This window comes from Theropithecus gelada, chromosome 3 (assembly GCF_003255815.1).
Source record: "Theropithecus gelada isolate Dixy chromosome 3, Tgel_1.0, whole genome shotgun sequence".
Taxonomy (NCBI): domain Eukaryota; kingdom Metazoa; phylum Chordata; class Mammalia; order Primates; family Cercopithecidae; genus Theropithecus; species Theropithecus gelada.
Window position 1 is genome coordinate 9468076 of NC_037670.1, and position 6918 is coordinate 9474993.

A 6918-nucleotide genomic window follows, 5' to 3' on the forward strand; every position below is an offset into this window, starting at 1 on the left:
CTGGGCGCAGTGGCTCATAATTCTTATCCCAGCACTTTGGAGGCCGAGGCAGGAGGATCACTTGAGGCTAGGAGTTTGAGACCAGCCTGGGCAACATAGCAAGACCCTATCTCTATCTAAACAATATTTTAAAATTAAAACATAACAACCAGGCCAGGCGTGGTGGCTCACACCTGTAATCTTAGCACTTTGGGAGGCCGAGGTGGGTGGATCACCTGAGCTCAGGAGTTCGAGACCAGCCTGACCAGCAAGGTGAGACCCTGTCTCTTCTAAAAATACAAAAATTAGCCAGGCATGGTGGCAGGCGCCTGTATTCCCAGCTCCTTGGGAGGCTGAGACAAGAATTGCTTGAACCTGGGAGGTGGAGGTTGCAGTGGGCCAAGATTGCGCCACTATACTGCAGCCTGGGTGACAGAGCGAGACTCCATCTCAAAAAAAACAAAACCAAATTCCATCCCTGTGTACACCAAATGCAATCCATGGACGTGTTTTCCACAGATCCAAGTAGTTCGGAGGGATTCATGAGTTCTTTGTTTTTTTTTTTTCCCTTGTGGTAAAATACACATAACATAAAAGGTTTTTTGTTAGTTTTTTGAGACAGTCTCGCTCTGTCACCCAGCAGGCTGGAGTGCAGTAGTGTGTTCTTGGCTCATTGCAACCTCTGCCTTCTGGGTTTAAGCGATTCTCATGCCTCAGCCTCCCAAGTAGCTGGGATTACAGACATGTGCCACCACGTCTGACTAATTTTTGTAATTTTAGTAGAGATGAGGTTTCACCATGTTGGCCAGGCTGGTTTCGAGCCCCTTAGGCTCCCAAAGTGCTGGGATTACAGGTGTGAGCCAGTGCACCTGGCCAAGAGTTACTTTTGTCATCGTTGTCAAGTGTGCATTTCAGTGGTACTGAGTACTGAGTACATTCGCAGTGCTGAGCAGTCCCTACAGTGCAGCTCCGAACTTTTTCATTACCCCGAATGGAAACCTCATGTCCAGTTAGCATCGTTCACCATCTTCCCCTCCCTTTGCACCCTGGCAGCCACAGATCTGTTTATTTCCCAGAGTGATTCCCCTCATTTCTCACAGGGGCTCCAGGTGTCATGGATGAGACTATAATCCAAGTTCTACTGTTCTTATTTTATTTATTATTATTATTATTATTTTTTTTTTTTTTGAGACAGAGTCTCGCTCTGTTGCCCAGGCTGGAGTGCAGTGGCCGGATCTCGGCTCACTGCAAGCTCCGCCTCCCGGGTTTACGCCATTCTCCTGCCTCAGCCTCCCGAGTAGCTGGGACTACAGGCGCCCGCCACCACGCCCGGCTAGTTTTTTGTATTTTTTAGTAGAGACGGGGTTTCACCGTGTTAGCCAGGATGGTCTCGATCTCCTGACCTCGTGATCCGCCCGTCTCGGCCTCCCAAAGTGCTAGGATTACAGGCTGGAGTCACCGCGCCCAGCCTATTTATTATTATTTTTTTGAGACGGTCTCGCTCTGTTGCCCAGGCTGGCAGTGGTGGGATCTCGGCTCACCGCAAGCTCCGCCTCCTGGGTTCACACCATTTTCCTGCCTCAGCCTCCCGAGGAGCTGGAACTACAGGTGCCTGCCACCACACACGGCTAATTTTTTGTATTTTTAGTAGAGATGGGGTTTCACTCTACTAGCCAGGATGGTCTCAATCTCCTGACCTCATGATCCCAACACTTTGGGAGGCCGTGGTGGGATTACAGTGTTGGAATTACAGGCGTGAGCCACTGCACCTGGCCCCTGTTTTATCTTTTCTCAAAAAATATAAATAGGGCTGGGTGCAGTGGCCTGTAATCCCAGCATTTTGGAAGACTAAGGCAGGAGGATTGCCTAAGCCTAGGAGTTGAGATGAGCCTGGGCAACATGGCAAGACCCTGTCTCATTAAAAAATAAAAAAATGTAGGCCGGGCGCGGTGGCTCACACCTGTAATCCCAGCACTTTGGGAGGCTGAAGCGGGTGGATCACGAGGTCAGGAGTTCGAGATCAGCCTGACCAGCATGGCGAAACCTCATCTCTACTAAAGATACAAAAAATTAGCTGGGCGTTCTGGTGCATGTCTGTAATCCCAGCTACTCGGGAGGCTGAGGCACAAGAATCACTTGAACCTGGGAGGCGGAGGTTGCAGTGAGCCGAGATAGCACCATTGCACTCCAGCCTGGGTGACAGGGCGAAACTTGGTCTCAAAATAAATAAAATAAAAATTAGTTGGGCATGGTGGTGGGCACCTGTAGTCCCAGCTACTCAGGAGGCTGAGGCAGGAGAATGGTGTGAACCCGGGAGGCGGAGCTTGCAGTGAGCCGAGATTGTGCCCAGCCTGGGCAACAGAGCAAGACTCCGTCTCAAAAAAAAAAAAGTTACAGCCAGGTACAGTGACTCATGCCTGTAACCCTAGCACTTTGGGAAGATCGCTTGAGCCCAGAAGTTCGAGACCAGCCTGAGCAACATGGTGAAACCTCATCTCTAAAACAAAAACAAAAATTAGTTGGGCATGTTGGTATGTGCCTGTAGCACCCCCTGCTCAGTGACTGAGGTGGGCGGATCCCTTGAGCCCAGGAGGTCAAGGCTATAGTGAGCCGTGATCATGCCACTGCACTCTAGCCTGGGCGACGGAGGGAGACCCTGTCTCAAAAAAAGAGACATATAAAATCAAATTGTCAAATGAATTTTACAGATAATGTAATTGTATGTGGTACATAAAATATGGTTGTTTTTTTTTTTTCTTCCTTTTTTGTGGAGAACGGGGTCTCTCTGTATTGCCCAGGCGGGTTGCGAACTCCTGGGCTCAAGCTATCCTCCCGCCTCTGCCTCCCTGAGAGCTGGGATTACAGGTGTGAGCCACCGTGCCCAGCCTTTTATTTTCTTTTTCTTTCTTTTTTTTGTTTTTTAGAGACAGAGTGTTGCTCTGTCGCCCAGGCTAGAGTGCAGTGGTGTGATCTTGGCTCACTGCAACCTCTGCCTCCCAGGTTCAAGCAATTCTTCTGCCTCAGCCTCCTGAGTAGCTGGGATAACAGGCGCCTGCCACTGTGCCCAGCTAATTTTTGTATTTTTAGTAGAGATGGCGTTTCACCATCTTAGCCAGGCTGGTCTCAAACTCCCAGTCTCTTGTGATCCACCCACCTCAGCCTCCCAAAGTGCTGGGATTACAGTCGTGAGCCACTGTGCCCGACCCTTTTTTTTTTTTTTCTGTAAAGGCAAGGTCTCACTATGTTGCCCAGGCTGGACCCACCTTGGTTTCCGTTTCCCAACGTGCTGGGATTATAGCTGTGAACCACCATGCTTGGCCAACATAACTGTTTTAATTGTGTTTAAACAAAGGAAAGTATAATGGGCTGGGTGCGGTAGCTCATGCCTATAATCCCAACACTTTGGAAGGCTGAGGAGGAGGATTGCTTGAGTCCAGGAGTTTGAGACCAGCCTGGGCAACACAGGGAGACTCCATCTGTATGAATAATTTTTTTTTTTTTCTTTTTTTTTTTTTTTTTTTTTAGTTAGCTGAGTGTGGTGGTGCACATCTCTGGTCCCATATACTCTGAAGGCTGAAGCAGGAGGATCGCCTGAGCCCTGGAGGTCGAGGCTGCAGTGAGCCATGCACTACTGCGCTCCAGACTGGGCAACAGAAAGAGATCTTGTCTTATTAAAAAATAAAAATACGGCCGGGCGCGGTGGCTCAAGCCTGTAATCCCAGCACTTTGGGAGGCCGAGATGGGCGGATCACGAGGTCAGGAGATCGAGACCATCCTGGCTAACACGGTGAAACCCCGTCTCTACTAAGAAATACAAAAAATAGCCGGGCGAGGTGGCAGGCGCCTGTAGTCCCAGCTACTCGGGAGGCTGAGGCCGGAGAATGGCGTGAACCCGGGAGGCGGAGCTTGCAGTGAGCTGAGATCCGGCCACTGCACTCCAGCCTGGGCTACAGAGCGAGACTCCGTCTTAAAAAAAAAAAATAAATAAAAAAAAAATAAAAATACTGGCCAGGCGTGGTGCCTCATGCCTGTAATCCCAGCATTTTGGGAAGCTGAAGCAGGCGGACCACTTGAGGCCTGGAGTTCGAGACCAGCCTGGCCAACATGGTGAAACCCTGTCTACTAAAAATACAAAAATCAGCTGGGCATGGTGGCACAATAAAAATATTTTACAAATACATTTATCCCTTGGTATCTGGAGGGGTTGGTTCACAACCCTGGTGGATACCAAAACCTGCAGATGCTCAAGTCCCACAGTAGGCCATGTTCCGCATCTCTTGAATCCAGTATTTTTGATCCACTATGGGTTGAATCTGTGGATATTGAGGGATAACTGTATTTGTTGCAAACATAATCTTGGTAGGTTCTTTGTAAAGTACAACTGGTAGACATGTGGTCACTGCCTTTAAGGAGCTTATGGTCTGATGCAGTAGAGAAGGTGGAGAGGAGTAGGAGCCGTCAGGGCTGGTGAAGGTGGAATACCATTAGGGTCTGGAGAAGAATCTTGGAGGCTTTGAGATCATAGAAAGTTTATAGAGCTGGGTGTGGTGGCTCACGCCTGTAATCCCAACACTTTGGGAGGCCAAGGCAGGCAGATCACCTGAGGTGAGGAATTTGAGACCAGCCTGGCCAACATGACGAAACCCCATCTCTACTAAAAACACAAAAAATTAGCCGAGCATGGTGGGCACCTGTAGTCCCAGCTACTCCAGAGGCTGAGGCAGGAGAATCACTTGAACCTGAGATGTGGAGGTTGCAGTGAGCCCAGACGGCGCCATTGCACTCCTGGACAACAGAGTGAGACATCTAAAAAAAAAGGTTTATAGAATAGGTGGTGTTTGAGTTGGGCCTTGAAAAATTTGGATACGAGATTTTTTTTTTTTTCTTTGAGATGGAGTTTTGCTCTTGTCCAGGCTGGAGTACAATGGCGAAATCTCGGCTCACTGCAACCTCCGATTCCCAGGTTCAAGTGATTCTCCTGCCTCAGCCTCCTGTAGCTGGGATTACAGGTATGTGCCACCATGCCTAGCTAATTTTGTATTTTTAGTAGAGATGGGGTTTTGCCATGTTGTTCAGCCTGGTCTTGAACTCCTGACCTTAGGTGATTCACCTGCCTCGGCCTCCCAAAGTGCTGGAATTACAGGCGTGAGACACCACGTCAGGCTGAAAAAATTTTTCTTTGTAGAGATGAGATCTCCCTATATTGCCCAAGCTGGTCTCAAACTCCTGGGTTCAAGCACTCCTCCCACCTCTGCCTCCCAAAGTGCTGGGATTACAGGCATGAGACATCGTGCCCGGCCTACAAACATTTTTTTCTCCCAGCTTTTTGACTGAATTACTTGAAAATAGGTTGCAGCATTATGACACTGCTATGGTTTGAATGTGTCCTGTCCTCTCCAAAATTCAGGTGTTGCCACTGTGATGGTATTAAGAGGTGGGGCTTCCCCCCGCCCCCACCGGAGACGAAGTCTCACTCTGTCGCCCAGGTTGGAGTTCAGGGGCGCAATCTCGGCTCACTGCAAGCTCCGCCTCCCGGGTTGACGTCATTCTCCGGCCTCAGCCTCCCGAGTAGCTGGAATTACCGGCGCCCGCCACCACGCCTGGCTAATTTTTCGTATTTTTAGTAGAGATGGGGTTTCACCCTGTTAGCCAGGATGGTCCGGATCTCCTGACCTCCTGATCCGTCCGCCTCGGCCTCCCAAAGTGCTGGGATTACAGGCGTGAGCCACCGCGCCTGGCCAAGAGATGGGGCATTTAAGAGGTGATTAGGCCTTGGGGGCTTCTCCATCATGAATGGGAGTAAGGCCCTTATAAAAGGCTTCAGCAGTGTTCGGCTCTCTGGCCCTTCTGCCTTCTGCCATGTGAAGATACAGGTTCCCCCCGCCCAAGGAGATTGCAACATCAAGGCACCATGTTGGAAGCAGAGAGCAGCCCTCACCAGATAACAGAACCAGTACCTTGATCTTGGACTACCCAGTCTCCAGAACCGTGGCCAGATAAATTTCTGCTCCTTGTACATTATCCAGTCTCAGGGATTTAGGTAGAGCTGCACAAATGGACTAAGACATTTTACCCCTAAATACTTGAGCTTCTATCTCCCAAGAACAAAGACGTTCCCTAACACAACCAGACTACCAAATCACACCCAAGAAATTTAACGGCCAGGCACAGTAGCTCATGCCTGTAATTCCAACACTTCGGGAGACCAAGGTGGGTGAATTGCTTGAGTTCAGGAGTTTGCGACCAGCCTGGAACACATGGCAAAACCCCATCTCTACAAAAAATACAAAAATTAGCCAGGCGTTGTGGCGCATGCCTGTTGTCTCAGCTACTTGGGAGGCTGAGGCAAGAGAATTGCTTGAACCCAGGAGATGGAGGTTGCAGTGAGCCGAGATCATGCAACTGCACTCCAGCCTGGGTGACATGGTGAGACTCCATCTCTAAATAAATAAAAGTCCAAATTGTTCCAGATTGGGCCAGTTAGCGCCTGTGCCCTTTGACATTTCTGCATCATGATTTGAGCAGTGCCTTACCATCAGGTACGAAATGTTCCAGACTCACTTTTTTTTTTTTTTTTTGAGACGGAGTCTCACTTTGCCGCCCAGGCTGGAGTGTGGTGGCACTCTCTTGGCTCACTTTAACCTCCACCTCCTGGGCTCAAGCGATTCTCCTGCCTCAGCCTCCCAAATAGCTGTGATTACAGGCATGCGCCACCATGCCTAGCTAATTTTTGTAGTTTTAGTAGAGACGGGTTTTCACCATGTTGGCCAGTCTGGTCTTGAACTCTTGACCTCAGGTGATCCACCCACCTTGGCCTCCCAAAGTGCTGAGATTACAGGCATGAGTCAGCGTGCCCGACCCTAGACTCACTTTGGACTTATCCAGCCCCAGCCATTTTTCAAGGAGCCCTGGATCTTTTTTTTTTTTTTTTTTTTTTTT